Source organism: Ictidomys tridecemlineatus, chromosome 13, assembly GCF_052094955.1.
Source record: "Ictidomys tridecemlineatus isolate mIctTri1 chromosome 13, mIctTri1.hap1, whole genome shotgun sequence".
NCBI classification, from domain to species: domain Eukaryota; kingdom Metazoa; phylum Chordata; class Mammalia; order Rodentia; family Sciuridae; genus Ictidomys; species Ictidomys tridecemlineatus.
The window spans coordinates 17,081,113-17,106,098 of record NC_135489.1 but is presented as its reverse complement, the minus strand read 5'-3'; the positions used below and the strand labels follow the sequence as shown (position 1 = coordinate 17,106,098).

Genomic DNA, 24,986 nt, shown 5'->3' with positions numbered 1-24,986 from the left:
TGACACTCCACACACAGGAAACCAACCTGACCTCTGTGTTCAGCCAGAGTCTGTCCGCTTGGCCTCCACTGCGACTTCCTTTGGCAGGCCACCTGTCAGTTTAAAGGTAATGCCTGGAATAATTACACCACCTCAAACTCCTAAGTCAACCTCCTGCTGGGTGTGAATTATCTGCACTTACCATGAAGCTGGTTTAATGATCTGACTTAATGATTTGGTTTCATCACCTTCAGTTCACAGAAAGGATACTGAACCGGGAGCAAGTTAAGATGTGTGGTGAGGGTCTCAGGCCAGCCAGGGAAGAGATCAACTCTTGTTCTGGTAGCCTGGGACACCCTCCACCCCAATTAATAACATTCGGGGACTCAGATCAGGCCCTGGAGAATAGGAAGAAGTGGAAGTCCAATAGCAAGCCCCTCTCTCTCTTTGCCTCTGTCCTTGGCACCCAGTCCCCGTCCAGCTCAGAGTCACATTAACTTCTTAGAAGTGGCCAGAAGCAACCATGCAATTTGGGGTTAGGAGCAAGCTCATGGGGTGCTTTCCTAGCATACAGGAGGCTCGGGTTTGACTCCCAGCACTGCAAAACCAACAAAGACAAAGCAAGTTTTCACAATAAGAAGGGTTCTTAACGTGAAGAAATATCAAAAGACTGAACAGATTGGTACATTTTCTAATATAGAAAATTACTCCTCCCATCCCGCCCTCCCCAAAGGTCAACAGCAAATGTCATTGTAGAAGCTTTTCAAAAGAAGCCTACCCGGGTGTTTTTGCCCGAAGGCAAGTGGGTAAACCAGAAGGCTTCTCTGAAGCCCTCTCCAGCCCACCCTTACGCTACAGGTGACTGACCACTTTCTTTTCTCCCTGATGTTTTCTAGCTGTTTCCTCCAGCTCTTATCTCTTCAACTGAGAGCAGATTCCAAAGGCAGAAACCACCTAAGATTTCAATCTGATTTCTATCTGTCTCTATCTAGGCAAATTTAATTTAATCTGTAGAATTTGTTAAATTCCACCGCCATTTGTTTGGGGGCAGGGGGCATGTTTGTACTTATTTGGAACCGTGTAGACCTTCCCTAGAAAGTTAACCAGTGAACCAGGAATGGCTGGGACATTTGGAGAAGGGGAGTGAGTAATGGGGTCAAAGAGGGCAAGGAGGCACATCTCATACTCGACATCATTTTTGTAGTTGGTGAAGATTGTACCTCTTGCACGTATTGCTTATAAAAAAAATAAATAAAACTAAAGAAATATGTGGGGCAAAATCTGAAGTTTGAATTATTTTTGGTTACGACTCTTTATCAGGAAATAAGTAAGGGTAATGGGTTCACACCTTGCCTTATCAGTAATGCCAGACAACCAAAGAAATTATAGTACATAAACTGTAAGCTGCCCAAAGGCAGGGGACACTTCAGCTGAACTTTTCAAGACTTTGTCCTCATACTAGTTAGATACAGCTAGCTGCCTAACAAAATACACCAAACTTTAGCAGTACAGAACACAAGCATTTATCATCTCAGTTTCAGGTGCTTGGCAAGCAGGGTATGGCTCAGGATCTCTCACAAAGCTACAATCAAGGTGTCAACCGGACTACAGTCACCCGAAAGTTCACTCTGGGAGGATCCAATTCCTAGCGTACTCTCGGGTTGTTGGCAGTGTCACAGGCAAGCAGGAAGCTGAAACTCCAAACCTCGGTTCTTATGTTGCGACACAAGAAAATTTAAAGTCCGACACCAAAAGTCACGCCAGAGAAGTTTATTACAGGTGAAAGTAAAGAAAAAGCAAAGTGAGGCTTAAGCAGAGAGCACTCCCAAGAGAGAGAACAACAAAGGAGACAATGCTGTCCCCACATTTATTATTATTTTATGGTTAACTTGAAATCCGGGGTCCCCCTTCCATGACCTCTGTCAATGAGGTGTTCAACTCCTCTTTCATGTTGGGTGGTGAAATTTTTTACCTTAATTAGTCCTCTTCGGAATTGTCATGGTGGCCATCCTATTTAGGGTGGCTTCATCTATAAGTCAATCCCAAGTGGATGTGGGCACTGGGGTCAATAGCTGGTCAGAAGTTTCCTTAATGCACCTGTGTTACTAAAGGAATCTTTCCTCCCAGAAAATTGGAGATGCTTATAGCCATAACTCCTAACTTCACATCACCCTCAGGGAACCCCGTCAAGAGTTGGTCCCATGAATCCTTTTCTCTTGACGTGTTTTACAAATAGCTCCCTTACTTTTGTTTGTTTTCTACAGATTAAATCCCACCATTTGATTTCTTAAGATGGTTTAAAGAAGGACCCAAAAGTAATTTAAAGGACACTTTTTGACCTCATCACAAAGGAGGAAGTTGAGGTAATTTCAAGAACACTTTATGACCTTTTCAAGCATCTCACTGCTCACTGCTAGCTATTACCTAACAGGCAGGACTCAGTTCTTCATGGGATGTTGGTTGGAGGACACCCTCATTCCCTTGCCATGTCTCTCCATGAGGTAGATCCAACATGGAGGGAGGCTGGCTTCTCTCAGAGCAAGGGAGACAGCCAAAGAACTGTACCCCAGCCTCAGAAGTAACATCCCATCACCATGGCCATATGCTCTTCATTAGAAGGGCCTCACGAGACCTAACTTCCACTCAAGGGGAGATGATCCGTAAGGAGAGGCACTCATGAAATTGTACCTAAGTAGATACTTTAGCAGGGTCCAAATTTGGTCTGAGGTTGTTTGAGAAGGCTTTTATGGAAGTCTAGCAGTAAAATGAAAACCAGAGAGAAATTACACAAGAATCCTGAGATGTGTTAGCAGTGACCAAATTTGGTCAAAAGTGATTTGAGAGAGCTTTTTTGGAACAAGCAGAAGAAATCTGGCAGTAAAATGAAAACCAGAGGGAAATGACTTCACTCAAACCCCAGTATCAGAAAGGCAAAGAACTATGAGCTTTCATGGACAGAAGGCTGCCCGAGGAGACAAAAATAAAATTTAAAATTAACTAGTAAAATCTGAAGTTGATATCAACTATGGCCTAAAGCTCACTATTTTGTGTTAGCAACACTGAACATGTTGTTTTTAATCTTATTTTTGGTACGATTCATTACCAATTTTTAACTTATTGAATGAAAAAAAAAAGAAATAGGTATAATGGTAAATATTCTCTTTCTGCTAACCCTATGATACATGCTAGACTTCAAAAACTGAAAAAAGCAAGGAACTCAAGTCCATATTTCTGATTCTCCTTACATATGGATTGTCATGCACCTCAAATTCCCCAAGTTTTTTTTGTAAATATAAAACTGCTTTGAAGGATGTCAATAAATATAGAGAAATATTCACAAGCTGAAGTTGCAAAAGGTAAACCAAGTATCTTTTTTTTTTTTTTTAATCTTGTACTTAACTCAAGTAGGAGTGGATGAAAACATACTCAACTGGTGGAAGTTTTTAAAGTCCTTTAAAAATGAAAACGCACGACTTTATCATTCCTGTAAACGTAGCTGAAGTTTTTGCTCAATTTGAAGGAGGAGGCCCGTCTTGCTGGCTCCAGGTCCCTCCACACAGCTGGGAGGAACATCCTGTTGTATGTTTACATATATTCACGCTCCGGGAATTTAACAATTAAAACTGTGATGGGCAGGCTTCCAGGACAGGGCTGGCAGGCGGGAGGCCAGGACAGAGAAACTTCTGTGAAGACACAGGGAGGGGAGGCTGGACCTGGCCACCCGGATTCTGTAGTGTTCATTTAAACTCCACAAAATACACTTGCTTGACCCTTAAAATTTTGCAACTCTCAAAATCTCTTAATTGGCTTTAGCCAAAGGGGCTGCCTGATGGCAATAATATCACAATACCCACATCTTAGGCCACCTGGGGACAGTCTCACCCTCACAGAGCAGGGATGTGGTTCTGCATTTCTTTCCTTCTTTCAATTTCAGGCCCACCCAGCCCTCCTCCTCCTCCTCACCCTAACTGATTAGGAAATGACTTCTAAGTGGTCAAGAGTCCAGTCTCAATAGCCACATCCCTGATAGGGCATGATTTAAGCAGAAGACAACTTCCTCTTCTCAGCAGTGTGTGTGGCCTGGACGCTGCGGCTGCTCAGCGCAGGCTGCTTTGGGATCAGCCAGCTGTTTACAGTTCATCCAAACGGGGGTTTGGGGTTCCTGTTTTGGGGTTTTGCAGTACTGGGGATGGAACCCAGGAGTGCTCTACCACGGAACTACATCCCCGGTCCTTCTTATTTTTTTATTCTGAGACACAATCTCACTAAACTGCCCAGGCTGGCCTGAAATGTGTGATCCTCCTGCCTCCGTCTCTCCAGTTGCTGCGATGACAGGTGTGTACCACCGTTACCTGACTAAAGACAGGTTTGAAAATCATTCACTGCTGGTCAAAGATGAGTAATCTCCAAGAGCACCAAAAAGCAGACCTTAAATCCCGATTCCTCTGCTTCAAAATCACTTGGGGATTTCAGACAGGAAGTTCTACATTTTTTCCAAGGTCCCTGAAGTGATTACAATGCCCGGCAGTCAGGGCTCAGGTCCTGTTCTAGGGCGAGGTGTGATGTGGATTTTCTTTCTTGCCAATAGGTGGATTACTTTGATCATATCTTTATTCTTGAGACCCATTCACCCCTGCCTGGAGCGTTTCGTTGAATTTTGGCAATACTAGTTAAAATCATAAAACAGACCAACCCATTTTAGAGCTATCAAAGTTGTTCAAGAAAACGTCCCGATACTTTCTTTTGAGAAGATGGATCCCAGAGCTTAGAAAGATGAGGGAAGGTTAAGAGTACTGGAGGTGTATTTAGTCTCCCTGGGCCTCAGTGTCCCCATCTTTAAAGTGGAAATGAATGTACTAATTAATTAACTCGCCATTTACTGAAGGCCTCCCTTCATGGACTAGGGAAGAAGAAGTTATGGTGACCCTCTCACTACATCTCATGGGGTGACAGCCCAATGCATGCTGTTGAAGTTGAATACAGTAATTTCAGGAAAGGATGGGACGACCAGGAACATGGGAGCCTGGGGAAGCCACACATGATCCAGCCCGGGAAACCTGTGGGAGGCCCACAGGCCACAGGGATGCTGCAGCTGAATCGCAGACAACACAAGACTGTGCAGAGAGGATCAGAGGGGCAGGTGCCCTGCTCTCCTAAGAATTCTTGAGAAAATAAGATATTGCAAGTGAAAGCACTTTGCCATAAGCAAATAACTCCACAGACCTGAGCTATGAAGTTCAGTGTCTTGATCAAGGCCACTCACGACTGATGTGTTGCAGAATCCCCTCCTTATCTTACACCACTCATGTATTTCAATCTCTTCCATTATAGGTTCCTATCTAGACATTTCCACAAACCCAAAGCCTTGTTTAAAAAAAAATTTAAGACAGAATCTTGCTAAGTTACTTAGGATCTCGATAAATTGCTGAGGCTGGCCTTGAACTTGAGATCCTTTGCTGTAGCCTCCTTCTATGCCAGGATTATAAGCATGCACCACTGTGCCTGGTTGGCCCAAGCAAATTTCTGATACACTAAAAACATGGTATAAATGGTATGGACTCTGACACTGTCTACCTCCCAAGCAGTTCTGCTTGATGGTACACTAGAATTGCCCTAGGTGTATTCCTGTTTGATTAATTAAAATCTCTGGAAGTGAAGACCTCAGGTCAGCCATCAACATTTTTTATGCTTCCTGGGTGGTTCAAATGTGCAGCCAAGTTTGAGGACCTCATCTATCAGAAAGCCAAAAATGAATGAACACACTCACACATAGAAATTCCTCAGTACCCATGCCAGATGCATCTTAAAGGAGGCCCTGGACAATGTGAAGTTCAACTGCTTAACTATAATTTTTTTTCTTGTTCATATTAATTCATTTTATTTTTTAAAAAATTATTTATTTATTCTTTTTTTTCAAAGAGAGAGTGAGAGAGGAGAGAGAGAGAGAGAGAGAATTTTTAATATTTATTTTTTAGTTCCCGGCGGACACAACATCTTTGTTGGTATGTGGTGCTGAGGATCGAACCCGGGCCGCACGCATGCCAGGCGAGCGCGCTACCGCTGAGCCACATCCCCAGCCCTATTTATTCTAATTTGTTATATATATATGATTACAGAATGCCATTCATTTCATATTATACATATAGAGTACAATTTTTCAAGTCACTGGTTATACACAAAGTAAAGTCACACCATTTGTGCCTTCATACATGTTCCCAGGGTAATGATGTCCATTTCATTCCACCATCTTTCCTACCCCCATGCTTCCTCCCTTCCCCTCCCTCCCCTTTGCCCTATCCAAAGTCCCTCCATTCCTCCCATGCTCCCTGCACCCATGCCATTATGAGTCAGCATCCTCATATCAAAGAAAACATTTAGCCTTTGGTTTTTTGGAATTGGCTTGCTTCACTTAGCATGATATTCTCCAACTCCATCCATTTACCTGCAAATGCCATAATTTTATTCTATTTTAATGCTGAGTAATATTCCATTGTGTATATATACCAATAACTATAATTTTTTTTTTTAGGAGAACAAATTCACCCTCCAACTGATGACCAGATTGGATTAATCCCACTTTGTCTTTTCTAAAGATACAGAGGCTGGTGGAGGGAAGTTCCATCCTACTCCTAGGAGTATAAGTGATGAAACACACCATCCAGACCAAAAATACTCTACTGAAAAACCATAACAAAAATGATTTGCAGATTGCAGAGGACAGGGCACCTGATGGAATGCAGGCAATGATAAGATAATATTGAGGTGGCTTGGTGTTTCACAAAAGTACTAACATGCTTACTGTGGTCCTTTGACACTGATGACCAGCACACAACAGGGTGGACACCTGTGGCGTAACTAGTTTTCTTGTTTTTTCCTATTCCTTTAATAACATGGGAAGGCCCATGGAGAATAAGAACTTTAAATAAAAGCACAAGGAGATGATCTAAAAGAAAATTAAGCATTGAAGGGAACATAAGTAAGCTCCTCTAGCACATGTGAAGAGACGTGGTATAGTCATGCCAACATTTCTGGTCTTCTATTCTCTTTCTCCTTGCTACTCAAAGTGAGGCCCATGGACCAGATCATCTGCCTCATCTACAGCTTATTAGGAATGGAGAACTTCACCCATGACCAAACTCCAAATCTACATTTTTAACAAGATCTTCAGGAGGTTCTCATGAAAGTTCATGTTTGACACTCTGCTGGTCTACAAGGTGGAAGTTGGCACTCTCTGGGTGATCCTAGATTTTCTCTAGGATCCATTTAATTTCAAGCATTTCTCCCACCTACACCAACTGGAACTTTTTATCATTTTCCAAACTTGGGAAACCCCAAATCATCTTCTCAAAATGACTCTCCAATATAACCCTTTCTTGGGAACCTTCCTGAATACCTCTAAACTGAGTTAGCAACTCCCCTCCTCATGATCCCACAGCTCACATTTCTTACCGCCTCTCTCAATCATATCTAGTCCTCATTCGCTCACCACCAAGAAGTAACTACTCTCACCAATATTATGTCAACATTATTCCAACAGCAGGACTCAGTCCTCGTTAGCCACAGAGCTATAGTGAGCAAGACCGATGGGATCCCTTTTTAGGGAGTGTCCAACCTCACAGGAAAAGCACTCCAATAATCCAACAAATAAATAAAGGGTTACACTCTGATGAATATAAGAAACACAGCGGAGGGCCTAACTTGGAGGGAGCTCCTTGGTTATCTTTTTGGCTGTTATTTGGAGATAGGGTCTTGCTCAGCTGCCCTGGCTGGAATGGAACTTGTGATCTTCTTCCTGCCTCTGCCTCCCAAGAAGCTAGGGTAACAGGTGTGTGCCACCATGCCCGGTTTAGGAAGGACCTCCTCTAGCAGAAGTGGTCAGAGAAGACTCTGAGAAATGACACAAGCCAAAAAGTGAAAGATAAGGAGGAGGTTCTGCGGGAGAGTGTCTCAGGTGAGACAGGAACTAATGTGAAGGTCCTGGCACAGGGAAGGACTTGCCACGCTCCATACTGAGGCTGAGGAGGTCAAGAATGGAGTTAATAGGAGGCAGGGGTCCGAGCTGTCATGGCTGCAGTGGTGAGCCACTAAAAGGTTTTGCTGCTGGGTGTGGACATGACCCAGGATCCGATTGGCAGTCTGAGTTGGAGGAGGCAGGGTGGAAATGGAGACCTAGGTTAGGAGACCACTGGAATGGTCCAGGGAGGGGAGGGAGGATGGTGACTTGAACTTAATGGAGGGCAGCAGAGGTGGGGGTAACTGGTTAGAGCCAAGGTCTTTTGGAGGTAGAAGCATCAGACCTTGGAGATTTCTTATGAAAGGATTTCTCATGAAAGCATCAGCTGGAGAGGCCTTACCTTCTAAAATGGGTGGGGGTTCACTTCTCAATGGGGTAGGTTTGGGTACCTGGGAGGTACACTGCATGGAGTGAGAAATGTGTCGGCAATGAGTCCTGTGGGGCCCCAGCATTTTAAGGGTTTAGGACAGGATTTCTCAGCCTCAACATTATTGGCATTTTGGACAGGACACCTCTTTGTGGGGACCATCCGGCATATTGTAGGATTTTAGCAGCATCCCTGGTCCCTTCCACTAGATGTTAGTAACATCTCCTGAGTAGTGACAACCTAAAATGTCCCCTGGAAGGCAAAATCAACTCTGGTTGGTTAGGTTAAGGATACTTTACCAAAATGTCTTTAATAAACTAGATCCTGTTGAAAGCTCAAAGCAAAACCAGGGTAAGAGCTTCCTGGATCACTAGAATGTCTCCTGTTCTGGTTTTGTGGACAAGCACTGAAAATTGATTGACTGAGACAGGCCAAGTTTGAAGCTTGATTTTGCTCCATCGCATTAGGAAACAACTAGAGTTACACTAACCCCCAAATACTCTCAAAATCTTGAAAACTCTCTATCCCTTGGCTTTGCCAATAACAAACTCAAGACAGAACAGGTACCAGCTGTTTTCATAGCTAGCTGTGTTCATAGTTCACAGTAAGAATGGTCTAAGTGTTTCTGTACACCATTGCAAATAAGTCTCTGAAACCAAAATGTCACAAGAATCCATTTTTCCACAGAGATGTCAAAGCATGACAATAGATACTAAAAGTTACGCCAAATCCATTTTTTCTTTGAGACTATTTTACTAAGTAAATGTTTATGTGTGTTTGTAAATCTTTGCTAAGTTCTAAGGTCCAAGAACTTGGTTATTCTCCTCTGGCCATTTATTGAAGGCATGAGAGTCATAACATAAACCTAATTAGACCAAAATGGATTCTTTTTTGTTACCAGGTCATTATAAAAACAGCCAACAGTTGTTGGTTCAAAGTTGTTCAATGCCTTCTCTCTCATATGTATTTAATAACAGCAGCTAATGCCAGTGTGGAAAAAGGGATGTCTCTGACCTCACTATTTAATACGAGACTGGAGAACAGCAGGAGGTGTAAACCCTACTGAGGTGCTGTTCTCTGCTAGGTGAGGTGGCAGCCGGGTGTGAACATATACATACAGACAAAGATTGCTGGGTCCTGCCCCAGAGCTTCTGAGTCAGAGGGTCCAGAGTGGTTCCCCATCACATTAGTGTTGCTGGTCCAGGGAACACACTTTGAAAACCAGTGTCCAAGCAACTACGACCTAGGCACTGATCAAGCCAGACTGTCACGTGGAAATAAAAGCCAGCTACCATCCTGAGATGGCAACAACCATGCTAGGGCAGGACTGTCCAGAGAGCCACTGAAACAAGAAGGGCCCTCACTTTGACCTGAAAGGGACAAAGAATCAGGAAGCCTTCTGGGAGGTAGTCACACCTGGTCATCAGGTAGAGGGAAGGAGGAGAAAGACAGTCACCAGCAAAGAACACAGTATGTGCAGAGACCCTGAGCCAGCGGAGGCAGGTTCTGTCCCAGTAGTGAAAACATTCCTTTTTTATCAGTGACATTTTTATAATCAAACATTGTGTTGTTATCTTTCTTCCTTTGGCACTGAATCCTTTTCTCTTACCTATTAATATTTAATAATTAATTAATATTAATATCTATTTAAATTTCTATTTAGTAATTATTAAATATTAATAACCCTACAGTTTTTTATATTACTGCTACAGATGCCTGCAAACACAGGATGCTCAGAGTTGGTCTAAAAGTGGTGTCTGAGATAATCTGGAAAACAAGCAAAGAAGTTAAACAAAAGTCTCATGATCTCATGTTAGGTACGGGCAGGGACAGCGGAGGAAGGAGCCAGCAAGTTTAATGCAGGCAGGGACATTAAGGCTGGGGTTTTGCTGGATTTTCTCATCTGAGCCCCTTCATCTCCATAATGAAATTGGTTCTTTTAATGGTTTATGATAACTAGAAACCAAAATGTCAAAGACAGTTACAAAATCAAGATTTGACTGAGTTCAAAGAAGAGATACTCTCATCTTTATCTCCTCTCGTAAAAGATGATAAAATGCAGCCAAACATGAAGGATCACATTGATTTGGGGGCATTCTGGAAAAGAAAAAACACCAGAACAACTTACACTTTAAACAAATTCTATAGGATACAAAGAATGCCTGACAGGATGTTATAACAGAAATACTATTTAAAAAAATAGTATTCAAATATAAATGTTTAAAGATAATCAACTTTGCAATATTCATGTTAAGTTCTAAGAATCTTTGTAGCAAATAAGATTTTAATTTTGCTAACAAAATGTACTTTAGTTCTTGCAATGCTCATTTTTTCTTTCTTCTTTCTTTTATAGTACTGGGGATTGAACCCAGGGGCACTCTAGCACTGAGCTACATTCCTAGTCTTTTCTTTATTTTTCAGTTTTGAGACAGGGTCTAAGTTGCTGAAAACTGGCCTCAAACTTGCAATCCTCCTGCCTCAACCTCCCAAGCAGCTGCAATTACAGGAATGTACCACCACACCCAGCTTGGTCCCTGATCTTTATACACCCTGAGTTATGTGCCAAGTTCGTTTAGAACCACTTCATGCTTACTGATTTTCCTATGACACATGCAAACAAACCTATAAGAAGATAAAATTCACCTGATAAAAAGGGATCACTGAAGTTGTATGGCTCTGGGTACAACAATGTGACATTTCCTCTCATGGTGGCTTGGTCCTTGCCTTGCCTTGAGCTTGTTTCAAAACTGGTTTCAAGAACCTTCCTGATAGTTTGGCTTCACTGATTTTTCTTTTTCTCTTTTCCTTTGGTATATCAGGGATTGAACTCAGGGGCACTCAACCACTGAGTCATATCTCCAGCTCTATTCTATTTAGTGTCAGGACATTTTGTTTATATACAGGGTCTCATAGAGTTGCTTAGAGCCTCACTTTTGCTGAGACTGGCTTTGAATTCTCTATCCTCCTGCCTCAGCCTCCTGAGCTGCTGGGATTACAGGCGTTGGTGCATTTATTTTCAACTTCCAAAAATAAATCTCTTCCTTTAAAAATACTCTCAAGCTTGTCAAACCTCAATGGTCAGGATCATGAATGTTGGTGTTTTTTTTTTTTTTTTTGGAAGATTTATCATCTCTCAAAATAGGGGGACAAAACCTTTAAACAAAAAGGGCCTTATCTAAAAAGGGGACCTACTATAGTATTCATTGTGTAGAAATAAAAGTAATTAATAAAAGCAAGTGCAAAACAAATAAAACAGAATCCACTGTACATCGCTGCATGTTTCCTTGTCATCTGAACCTACAATGCTTAAAATTAATTCCACCCTGAAAGTTTTTTTTTTTTTTTTAGAGAGAGAGAATTTTTAATATTTATTTTTTAGTTCTCGGTGGACACAACATCTTTGTTGGTATGTGGTGCTGAGGATCGAACCCGGGCCGCACGCATGCCAGGTGAGCGCACTACCGCTTGAGCCACATCCCCAGCCCCCACCCTGAAAGTTTTAAATGCGGGAATCTTAGGACAAATGAGATCATGTGGAGCCATGAAATTACAACAGGAGGGTGAGCTGTGAAACACCAGGTCCATCATTTGAAGCACAAAGGGATTCAAGCTCAGAGACTGACAGCTTATCACTAAACTAGAAGTAGGAAGAGCACCCCGCCCAGGTCCTGCCACTGTCCACCCACCACCCACACAGTGCTTTCCCTTGGGTTTCTTCTGAGTTCCAGGGAAATCGCATCTATCCTGCCAACTCCCCAGATTTTAAAACTATAAAGTGGTCTAAAAATGTGAAGAATTGGTATTCTTAGCCAAAGTCAAACCACCATTCAATGACCCACAGAGCTGATATTTGTTTCAAATGACAGATACTCCTCGAAGACCAGGAAAATATCACAACATCATCATTCTGAGAGACTACAAAAGCCAATCCTCCTCTCCTAATCTGCAGGAAAACAAAATACATAGAAGTTTCAGCACTTATTTATAAGAGGGAGTTCTCAAATCACAGTTTTATGTTCCGAAACTTCATTTCAGGGTGGGGTTACCAGAAAAAAAATACAGAGCACACAGTTAAATTTGACTTTTCGATACACAACACATAATTTTTAGCGTCAGTCCCAAATATCATACTGGACTTAATTATCAAAAATGAAAAGGGCTGGGGACGCAGCTCAGCGGTTAAGCACCCCTGGGTTCAATCCCTGGTACCAAACCAAAACCAAAACCAAAACAAAACAAAGAAATTGTTCACTTTTAAACTTGAAATTCAAACTTAATTGTGTGTCCTGTATTTTTAATTGCTATATCTGGCAACCCTGACTCTGGGTCACTTGGATGGATTTTGCAACGTTCAGGTGTTCCTAGACCCCTTACCTGGGAAGTCTAGGGACCTGAGTGCAGTTTCTGGTTCTGTCAATTCCTAGTTCAGAGACCTCAGGCAAGTTATAGTTCCATCCCTTGAAAACAGAGACCAGTCAATCCGTACCCTACAGGACAGACCAGCTAGTGTAACCATGGAAAGGCAGCACTCTCTGAATAAAAGCAGCAGGTTGTTTTGCTGCATCACCCTATACACATTATGGGAAAGAATGGTCCTGAGTCCTGAGAATCACCGGACACTTTTTTTAGGTTCCCAAATCTTACCCATCATTAAGGCCAAGAGTCCACATCTGTGCCTGCCCGGCATGCACAGGAGCTGGGTAAACTCCTACCCTCCACTTCTCAGCCCACTTCCATCCTCCCAGCCCAAGCCCCCAGGAGTTCTTCCACATGCCACAGCAGCCTCCGCACTGTTCTCCTCCCCACTTCCTGTCTTGCTCCCACCCCAATCCATTCTCCACGACGTAGTCTTGTTTATCACCCCAAACCAGAAATCAAATTATATCATTCCACTGCTTAAAAATCTGCTAATGGCATCTGTCGGGTCCTCCACAACTTGGCCGGGCCTCATCCATGCTCCTCAGCCCCCTCGCTGCACCCCAGCCATTCTGGCCTCCACATAGTTCTCAGAACACAGCACTAAGCATCAACCTCTTCAGGGTCTTGCACACAATGCCCCCACCAACTGTCCTTGGACAGGTGCCTTCTCATCCTTAGGTCTCAAGCATAGCCTCCTCCAAGAGATTCTCCTGGACCATTTCATTATGATTTAAAACAAATAACAGGGGCAGGCCATGTAGCCCAGCTGGTAGAGTGCTTGCCTCACATGTACAAGGCCCTGGGTTCAATCCCCAGCACTGCCAAAAAAAAACACGCAAAATAAAATTTACCATTTAAACCATTTTAAAAAGTTGGTTATGATGCCACTGTCTCCACTATCCATCTCCAGAACTTTTTCATCTTCCCAAACTGAAACTCTGTATCCATTGAATAACTCCCCATATTCCCCAGCACCTAGTAACCACTGTTCAACTTTCTGTCTCTACAAGTCTGGTTATTCTAAGCATCTCAGGTAAAAGGACTCATGCAATATTTACTTTTTTTGTGTCTGGCTTATTTCACTTAGCACAATATCTTCATTAGCATAATGCTTCATTCACGAAGCATGTATCAAAATCAACTTCCTTTTTGAGGCTGAATAGTACTCTATTGCATGATATATCACATTTAGTTTATCTGGGCTCTTATCCACCCATTTTAAAGTAGGCCCTTTTTATTCTGTTAGTAATATCATCATATTTTCCTTTAGTGCACTTATCACAGATTGATTCTAATATCCACTTCTTTCATATCCCTCTTGCTTTGTTCAGCATCTATTTTTGTTCAGCATCTATTCTTCTCTCCCCACCCCAACAACCCTGAGAACTCCGTGTAGGGAACCACCGTGCTGGTTTTGTTCAACATTGTATCTGCTACTAGCACTGGCACAGGGCCTGGAGAATAGTGGGTATCCAATAAATAATTATGGAATCATTGGGTGAAAGAAAATCACGAGGCCACCAGAAAGCCAGTATCTTTAGATGACTAACAAACTCTGTGGACTTTGTAGTCAGTCCTGGCACTGCACAAGCTGGGGGCCAGCCTGGGCAACTTAATGAGTCCCTGTCTCAGAGCATCCCTGGGCTCAATCCCCACTACTGCCCAAAGCCAAAAAAAACCCCAATATTTACAAGGATGACCGACATCGCACCTGAACTCTGTCTCACAACTTAAAGGTTCATGTGAATGGAGATGGGGGAGGAAGCACCCCTTATTTCTGAGGAGTTGGGAAGAGCTCATCTTTCCAATCAGGCAAAGAGCAGTACCTTTGCGGGAGGGGAGGTTTGTCTTGCAGGGCTGCCCGTGGACCGCCTGCAGAGCACCCTCCCGCCAATAAAAAGACCGGTCTGTGCTCCCTGCCAACCATTCCCTTTTTCTAACAACCTCTCCTTGCCAAACTAGGAAGACACACTGATGATAAACACAGATGGGACTCTCGGAACAAAACCTTATATGTCTATTTCTGAGGAGCTTCTTTATGATCTATGGCCACCCATCTGAATGCAGCCCACTGAATTTATGGCACTCCAAGATTCAGATTTCTCTTTGCAACCCAGGCTCTGCCAGGTTATCTTTGGCCCCTCTCTTAAGCCACACCCAAGTCTGTCTGGAAATCCTGATGCCTTTAAAATCTATCAAATCAAATTTGCATCTCTTTCTATCTAGTCCCATAACCTACCCCCGCGCCCCCCAAGGCTGCTGCCCCCACCCCAGTCCTACCCTACCTGCTGCTCTCCTTCACAAAGCAACAAGGACCCTAGTTAGATCTCACCTCTCCAAAGAGCAACATCTGGCACCCTCCCTCTCCAGCTCACACAAAGTCAAAGCCAAAGTCCTTACACAGCCTGGGAGGTCCTGCCCAATCCCCCACCCCCACTCTGCTTTCCTCTTTTCCTTCTCCCTCCCTCCCCCACTCACTCAAGTCACAGCCCACTCTGCTAATAGACAAGCCAGGCACTCCCACCTCAGGACCTGTCAAAGTTTTCTGTCCCCTCTGCCTGGGCCACTCTGCAGATCTTCCTGGGCCACCTTCTCCTCTGAGTGCTTAGGGGTGACCCCTCTATTGACACTGCAGCTTGCTCCCTGTCTTCCCAGCATGTCTCAGAGCGTGCTGTATCATTTTCCTATTCATTATATATCCTTGTCTCTCCCATTTGTCACCCAAATGTGAGTGAGCCACCTGGGGACAGGCTCTCTCCTCTGTTCACTAGCACAGCCAGGTACCTGGCACACGGAGTGCAACCCTTACACGTCTGAGGGACATCTGACTGGCGGCAGCCTCAGTTTGTCTTTCAGACTTTGTCAGGGTTGGTGGGAGGGGCCTCCATCCTGGGAACAACCCAGGAGACAGGAAGTGACAGGAGAGAACTCCAACTATGACAACAATCCCTAACTAAGACGTCGGGTCCCAGCCAGTGTTCTTTTGCTTTAAATAGTCCTGGTCCAATTGATCTCAAGGATTCAGGACATGCTAAGTGCCAGTTAGGTCACCCTTCACGAGGCCTGACGTTCTCACACTGACCTTTGAGAGAATATTTACTTTTCTCTCTATAACGGAGGAAGCATAAGACTATAAAAAAAATTGTAAATTATCTTAAACAAGAAGAGCTGCACAAAGTGTCACATGGCCCGATTGGCTATGTTAGCCCCAGGAGCAGTGCTGTGGTTGAGGTTAGCTTGAGGTTGGAAAGAGGAAGGGACACCCAGGGACGGTGGTACTTTAGGTTGAAGATTTTTTTTTTTTTTAAGAAAACCCTGGGCTGGGGATGTAGCTCAGTGATACAGCATTTGTCTAACAGGCATGAGGTCCTGGGTTCAATTCCCAGTATGCTATAAAAGAAAATATAAATAAATAAAACCCTACTCTCATTTTTTTATTTTATTTTTATTTTTTTAAGTTGTAGATGGATGCAATACTTGTATTTAATTTATTTATTTTTATGTGGTGCCGAGGATCAAACCCAGGTCCTCTTGTGTGCTAGGCAAGCACTTTTCCACTGAACTACAAACCCAGCCCCCAAATCCTGCTTTTCAAATGAGCAAATTCCCATTTGGCTAATTTTTAGAGCACTTATGAGTATAAACTCATATCACAAACTTTTGTTTTCTAGAAAATACAATTCAATTCCCAGGTACCCCCCCCCACCCATCCCCACCCCCAAAAAATACAGGTTAAGAGATTTTTAACATGACCCACTGACATATAATTCCAACGGGCTCCTGGCTTTAAGCTGCCACACACTCTTAGGGGGATGCAACAGTTGGCAACTCAGCCATGCTGCAGTCTACAACTGACCTTCTGCCTTGGAGACTTAGATTGTCTTTTGTTATTGTTGTTTTTTTCAGCAACTAAATTTATTTTTTTATTATATTTTTAATGTGTTCTTTTTAGTTACACATGACAGTAGAATGCATTTTGACATATTACTCATACATAGAGTATAACTTCCCATTCTTGTGGTTGTACATGATATGGAGTTACACTGGTCATGTATTCATAAGTGAACATAGGAGAGTTATGTGTGATTCATTCTACTGTCTTTCCCATTCCCATCCCCCTCTCTTATTCCTATTCACCCCTGCCCAATGCGCCTCCACTGCCCACCTCCCCCGCATTGTATGTTAGCATCTACATATCAGAGAGAACATTTGGTTTTGGGGGATTGGCTTATTTCACTTAGCCTGATAGCCTCCAGTTCTATCCAATTACTGGCAAATGCCATAATCTCATTCCTCTTTACGATTGAGTACTATTCCATTGTGTATATGTGCCACATTTTCTTTATTGGAGCCTAGTTTTAAAGCCATGGATTCTACCTTAAGGTGGAAAAGAATCTGACAACTAAGTATTCAATTAAAACTTTTTTTGAACTCTAGAAGGAAGTTTAGGATTTTTTTTCCTCCACCCTGGTATATCCTCTCCACAGGCAGTTGTGGTCTGTGCAGATGGCCAGGTACTGGAGCCATGGATCCCGAGCTTTCACACCTGCCCTGGCACATAGCAGCTGTCAACTCCATGGCAGGCCAGTTGGGTGATGGAGAGACAAACCTGTCAGCTTACTAAGAGCAGCTTGAAAAGAAGGTACAAGGCTGTCCCTCACGGGTCTCCAATACAGCCATCCTCCTGCAGTCCTCCAAGTTCTCTCCCAGCAGTTTTGGAGCAAAGTATGGAATGAAATACCACACGTCTCCATCCATCTAATAATTTATGAAAGATACATTTCTCCAGAGCCCGAAAACCCACATCAGCAAACAGATTCCTACATGTTCAGGTCAGCAGCAGCATTATTCCCAGTCCTCAAAGACAGACAAACCAGAGCAGGCGTCATTTGGATGAACGGATACACAAAACGAAGGGTATAGAATACTATTCACCCGTGCAGGAGAAGGAAATTCTGGAGCACGTGACAACGTGGATGAACCTTGAAGTCTTTATGCTGAAAAAACGATAACCCAGTCTCAAAAGGACAAATATTATATGATTCTACTTAACACGAGGAACCATAGAGTGATCCAATTCATAGAGAGAGAAAACCAGAATAAAGGTTAACCATTACTGGGAATAGGGTGAACTGGAAATTACTGTTTAAAAGGTGTAGAGTTTCAGTGTGGGATTATGAAAAAGTCCTGTGAATGGACCCTGGTGTTGGCTGGTTGTCCAACACTGTGATTGCATTTAATACCACCAGACTGTATACTTAGAAGTAGTTGAGGGGCTGGGGATGTGGCTCAAGCGGTAGCGCGCTCGCCTGACATGCGTGCGGCCCGGGTTCGATCCTCAGCACCACATACCAACAAAGATGTTGTGTCCGCCGAGAACTAAACAATAAAACATTAAAAATTCTCTCTCTCTCTCTCTCCTCTCTCACTCTCTCTAAAAAAAAAAAAAAAAAAAAAAAAAAAGAAGTAGTTGAAATGGTAAATTTTGTTTTGTCTATATTTATCCACAATTTTTTTTTAAAGCCTCCCAGGAAATAAACTTCTGTACTAACAGAGTGACATCATGATGAACCCAAAGTTGTTCTGCTACCAAAAACAACAAAGATTTTTCACTTAATTCCCACAACCTCAGTGGTCTGATGATGACCCTTTCCTCCCACACACACATGGCTTTCTTGTTGAATTAAAATTTTTGGAGGTTTATTTAACAGCTGGCAGGGCCCGACTTAGAGGACCCACACATTTATTTTCCAATATAAAGACGGGGCCTATATTTCCCAGCATTAAATACACACAAACTGATCCATCTCCCCAGTGAGTAAACATTTAAGCCAGCCAAGTCACATGGCTATCTATTTTCTCAGGGAGAATGTGAAGCGATTCTTCTGGATCCACAGATCATGGGCAGAGAAAGAATCATTTTAAGAGTTCACCGGGTCCTGAGAAGACAAAGTAAAGGTTTGTGTGCAAATCACAACACACTTCACAAAATAAATAGTGAATTCACCTTACAGCAAAAACGGACTGTCAATACTGTGTGACATTGATGTTTGGTGCCTGAGGAGATCTGAGGAGAATCTTCTAGCTCCACTCAATTTGGATAAAGGTTAAAAATTGATTTTAATCATGCCATTTGCAGGAAGGTGGATGTAACTAGAAGATGTCTTGTTAAGAGAAATAAGCCAAAACACAGGAAGATCAGTGTCACGTGTTTTCTCTCATATATAAAAAACCAAAAAAATTATAAAAGAAAGATGATGCAAAAGTAGAGAGGGGAGTATTAGGATAAGGGAAGAGGAAGAGAACTGGGGGGAGTGGGGAGAGAGGACAAGGCAGGAGAGGGTCATAGGGAGGGTGGGTACTATCAAAACTTGACATGTACTTGTACGGAAATGTCACACTGCAATCTATTAACTTGTACATTAATAATTATAATTCTGAAAATAAAATAAACCTGAAAAAGGTAAGAAAGAAAGAAAAACTGATTTTGTGTGACCTCTGGCTTTCTTTTTTAACTTTTTGGTGGAGCTGCTTATCATATCCAGGGCCTCATGCATACTGAACACAGATTCTACCACTGAGCTACTCCCTGGCCACCACCATTCACCACCCCCACCAAAAAAAAAAAAAAAAAAAATTCAAATATAACCAGTCTTAAATCAAACAAACCTCAATCTAGTGAAACAAAAGCCACTCAGCAAAGAAACAAAGCCATAAAACAACAGTCCTGTAAATAAAGACTGAAGCTACCAGTCAAAGGTCAGGCTCCACACATGCTCACTGCAGAAGTGCCAGGCTCCTCAGTCATGCCTGTGAGGAGAGAGTGAGAGGCTTTCACTACTGAAAGGCCTCCCAACACAGCAGTGACCTTCCCCTGCAAAGTGCTTTTCCCACCCTGAGACCTTCTGCAACTTCTAAGCCCATCTCGGACCCATTTAATGCAAAGGCAGTAGACTTAGGACTGAAAATGAACTTAGAGCTAGAAGTGACCTCAGCAGTCGCCCAGGCCCTAAGGCAACCATCCCTCCAGGCAGAGCGGACAGAGTCTAGGGCAGGAGAAGAGAGAGAACCTGAGCCTTCTGTGCCTTTTAGGAACCTCACAGGCTTTCCTGGAGAGGGAGGTAATTCCCTGACACAGTAGAAAGAAGGAGGAATAAATGAAACAGGCTTAGATCAAGGTTCTCCGTCGTTAGCAACTCTTACCCAGGCTCCACCGTGAAGGAAACCCCGCAGAGAGGACTGTTGTGAAGCCACAAAGTTCTACTGAGTTTTCAACAGGGAACAGAATTTAACACCAGGAGCAGAGAGGATTATGGAGAGGAGACAGGAGGAAGTGAGATGCTAAGGAGACACAGCAGTGGTCTGTCTGTCCCCACTGTGCAGGAGGCAGTAAACTTTCTTTGAGAGAGCGGCCAGGGCCCCTCATGGCTGTGACTGAGCTCCTTGAGCAAGCCAGTCCTCCCAGCTGTCAGCCACAGCTGCAAAACAATAGCATAGGTTTGGAGGCTTAGGACCTTGCCCCTACTCTGGGAAACTGTTTCTTAACAGTGCCTGGTGCAAAAGGGCACCAATGTTTGCTAAACAAATACTAATATGTAGAATGATTCCTGTTTTCTACCGAGCCTAGGAGCAAGGCAATGGCGTGGTGAGAGGTATTCACTGAGCAGCAGCAGCAACACGAGGATGGTATTCATGACTACCTTTTATTAAGCTCTAGGCTCTCTCCTTTACCTAAAGCATCTCACTTGGAGCTCATCACATTGCCTGTGAGGTAATACTACTATTATGCCATTTAGAGACAAGGAAACTGAGGCTAGAGATTAAATAACTCACCCTAGGTCATACAGCTAGGAAGCTTGAGGCCTGGATCCCAGCCTGGGTCAAAGGATACAGAGACTTCACTGCCTCTGGACTCTGCTCTCCAGGACCAGTTGTTAAACACAGTTGCCATTGTGGATGGTTTTGGCAATAATGTATTTAAAAGAGAAACACAATTAGAAGTACTCAAGAAGAGTACTAATACCTTCGCACGTGTTCAGATGATAAAAAGTTGTTTTTTAAGAATAAAAATAAATTGATATATGTGTGCATTTATATGAACATGCATACTTGTGTATACACACACATACACACAATTTTTTTTTCTAGAATCATCCCTCATAGAGTCGGTCTTCAGTGACAGAGACTGCAAAGATCTTATGTTGGATATTTTAGCTGGACACAGGGATGAGAATTTGGTAGTAACTTGGTTAACAGAACACAAAAGATAAACTATTTACTTTTTGTGTTATTCAAACTTTTCTGGGAGCAAATTAATTTTTACTTAATAAGTAGATAAAGACTTACTGGCATAAGGACTTACTGGCATAAATACATTTGATCATATTGGACAATGCTAATAAAAAAAAAAAGCCTAAAAACTTACCAGATATCTAAAGACACCACAAAGAAAATCTTCTTGGGAGACCAATGCAGAAACAGATTCTAAAATCAAGTACTTAAGAAACTTCGATGATATCTCTCTTTGGAGACAGGGACATGAATGAACCCACTAAAACTTGTTTCCATCCCTAAAGAGGAGGTTCCTCTATATCTATAAGTGCAGAGGCTTCTTTTACAATGACTTTAACTACAGATCAAAGGCAACTAGTAAATTGAAATCTTTCTAAAGTTGTAAGGATCACCCACATTCTACAACTATTGCTTATGAAAAACTAAAACAGATTTAAATTAATGAGGCAATAAAATATTTCAAAAGTGCCAATATGTGTGGTTAGAAGTGCAAGGCTCTAGGTTCAATCCCCAGGACCCCCCACACACACACATACAACCTGTGCATGATGCTATTTTTAAAATAATATTAATCTAATAAAGAAAATAAGAAAGCAACACTCAAACATCCCAAGAAACTTTCACATGTTCTCTCATTAAATTAATCACCCCAAAAGACTGATGATACCTCCCGCTGTCCCAAAGAGTAAACAGGCAGAGAAAATTAGGGAATCCCCCCCCCCAAGGTTAAACATTTAGTAAGTAAAAGAATTGGAATCTGTGGAATTCCAAAGCCATGTATTTTTCACTACTCCTTGCTTTACAAGGAAGAGGAAGGAGGGATGGATAGAAGGAAAGAAGGGAGGGAAAAAGGGAAAAGAAACAGTCCCCGCTGCTTTGCTATTGCACAAGGCTCCCAGAGGCCGACACAGGCTGAACCTGGAATCCTTCCTGAAGGTGCCTCACAGAGGAATACTAATTTACTGAATCATTATTTTAAATCCTCAACCTAAAACAACCGAACAGAGCAAAACCTCCCACTTCCATCACTAAGAAATAATACAAGTGAACATGGGTATGAATTTTCTTAAAATAAAATCAGAAGGAAAGCCTTAACAGAGCCGACCCTAAGCTCACACAGGTGGCATCTGAGCTAGCTGGGAGGTTGCTTCTCAGTAACCTACACAAAGAACCACTAAAAATTATCAAAGCCCAGCGACTAGACAATGACAAATGAACAAAGCGGATAGGGTTTCTCTCCCCAAATCAGAACAAGGAAGCCTCCACTACATAATAAAAATCATTAGGAGGCTTCAGAGGAGTAATTGCAGGCAGGCGTGACTTCTCCCCAGAAATTAATCAGCTAATAACCATCCATCATCTTTCGCGCAGTATATGCATTTATAATAGGGCTTTAAAAGGTCTACAACAATAGACTCAGAGTTAATGAAAGGCATTTTAGGCCTGACCCAGAAATACTCCTTAGACGATGAGAATTAGAGCTTCTACGTCCCATTTTGTGCTGTTCTCCTTTTTATATGAGCTTCTGTTTCCTATTCACAGAGACTTTATCATGGTTTGTAGCTTTTGTTCCTTAAAGCAGTTAACCTCCGTCAGTAATCTTCTGTGTGCTGGTAACTGATGGTAAATGGTCTCCCAGCACTCCACTAGCACTGTCCGGTTTAATTCTCGAGGGAGTGCGGGGCAGAATTTTGAAGGCAACGCAACCAGTGAATCCTTTCACGCTAATAAGGAGGGCAGTTTCCCGGAGAGGAATTCAGTGGTGTCCGAGCTACCCAAGAAAGGGCAGGAGACCGCCGTAGGTACTGCGTGCAGGCCGAGGGGACTCGCTGAGCGCGAATGTAGCCGGGTTCCTTTTACTTTGGCGTGTTCATTCCCCTGCCCCGTTTCGCATCCTCTCCGCACCTAGTCCTCGGCCTAGGCGGAGTCCGGGGATTCGTGCTTCGAGCCTCCCCGGGCGGGGATTATGCGCTCACACCTCCCTTGGAGAAACTGGCCCGACACTTCAAGGTTTTTCTTTCATTTGGGCAGGGGAAGGGGATTGGAGCTGTGGGAGGTTACAGCAGTCGCTTTCTCCTTGACATCTCCCGCCGCCGCCCAACAAGTGGCCCCTTCACAAGCACAGAGATGACAGCGCCAGACGTCAAACTGGGGAGGGAACGGGATGGCCCGCGGCAGTGCCAGGGAGCTGGCGGACCTACCCTACGGCCACCAGAAAGAAAAACAGCAGTCCTTTTCCCCATCCCGTCCCCCACCTCGAATTAAAACTCAAGGAAAATGTCAAGGGCCGGGGGTACCTGGCCCTGAAGCAGGAGTCCCGGAGGCGATCGATTTCACCCCCACCTCCATCCCTCTCGCAGGTGCGGCGGAGGCTTGAGACATTTGGCCTTAAATTCAGTTTCTAAGCCGTCTGCATCCGCCCCAGGAAGGCATCCCTGCAGAACGCGACAACTGGGGTACTCCCAGAAAGGGGCGTCCACTGCAGGGCAGCCAGCGGCACTCCAAAGCCCAGGCTGACTTAACACCTCGGAGCTCAACCCCGGGCCGGCGGCGTCATGCAAACCAACGAAAAACTCTAACAGCTTCCGCAAGTTCTCGCCTCGGGAGAGGTGAAAATCCCAAGGACCTCTTCACAGAGGAGTCTGCCTTCCCCGAGGGTGCGAAGGCTCCTGGCACCCCCAACACAAAACCCACCCTTGCAGGCTCGGAAATCCAGGGGCCGACAGCTGCTTTCACCGCATCTGGGATCCCTGGGGTCTGCTGGCCCGGGGACCACCATCGGTGCCGCGGGACCCTGGCAGGCTGACGGGACTGGGGAGTCCGGGGGCCCCGGCGCCGCGCTCCTCTTACCTAGCGTTCGCTGGGCCCCGGTTGGGGCATCCGCCGGGTGCGCGCCGCTCCAATCCTCGCTGCGCACCTGGCCGCCGCCCGCCCGGCCCCAGCCCTGCAGCCGCGCTAGCGCTTCATGGCTCACGGGGGCTGGCCGGGGGCCCCGGGAAGCGTGTCCAGCTGGCGGCGACTCCTCCGGCTGCCGTGGCTCGCCAATGGCTCCCGCCTTCCCCCGCCCCGCGTCAGTGCGCCCTTCCTCTACGGCCGCCCTTTTCCCCTGGCTCTGCCGGACCGGCCAAACTGGTTTCTCTGCTCCAGGGAGGAGCCTCTCGTCTCCCTCCGGCAGGCGCAACCGCGGCGCGCGGCTGGGGCTGAGGCTGAAGCTGGGGCTGAGGCTGGGGCTGGGGCTGGGGGCGGACCAGGCCGTCTGCCCTTCCTCTACCCCTCGCACCGGCGGCCCTAGGGTTGGCAAAGACGGCCCAAGTCGAGTCTTGCGTCCTTCGTGCGTCCCGGCGGCAGGTGAGCACCCTGACGGTGCCCAGAGCGCGCCCTCCCGCTTCTCCCAGCCTGTGACTCGGCAGCTGGTGTCGCTCACTGTACCCCAGGCGCTCCAGTCCCTGGGCTGCAGTCACTACCCCGCCCCATCAATTCCGCGTCACTTTCCCGCCCTCTGCCGGCTTGGTCACAGCTTGGGGTCGGTGACCGCGCCAGCCTGGAAAGCTGGCGGGGCCTCCGCGCCCGGGACCTGAACTCCCTCTGTAAGGGGAGCCCTGTTCCTCGGTTCGCCGCGCCAAGGGTAGGAATAGAGAGGACGCCGAAAGAGGTGGAGACAACTTTTCCTTTAATTGCAGCAAGCGGACTAGACTCTACTGAGACCAAAGTCGCTCGGACTTTAGGTGCTATGTGTGAACCACGCAATGTAGTTGGTGATTTTGGATCTGCCTGCCTCCTTCGTTGCTGGTTGGTGTTTGCAGTGTGAATCGTGCTTTCCCGCAGCAAGTACAGTACACGCCTCACACCAGTTAACTCCCGGTTCGCTAGGTTCTTACTGTGCACTTGCTATGGACAAGTCACTGGTATCAGAAT

The 24,986-nt window shown here is 44.6% G+C and overlaps 1 protein-coding gene across 1 annotated transcript in view; it reads right to left on the bottom strand.

Annotated features, from left to right (window-relative positions):
* Atp8b1 (ATPase phospholipid transporting 8B1) overlaps positions 1–24,489 on the bottom strand; it is a 117,985-nt gene extending 93,496 nt beyond the window's left edge. Inside the window, exon 1 of the mRNA XM_078029965.1 lies at positions 23,922–24,489. The gene's annotated coding sequence lies outside the window, so the exon portion shown is untranslated. The remainder of the gene's footprint in view (positions 1–23,921) is intronic.
* Positions 24,490–24,986: the final 497 nt, after the last annotated feature.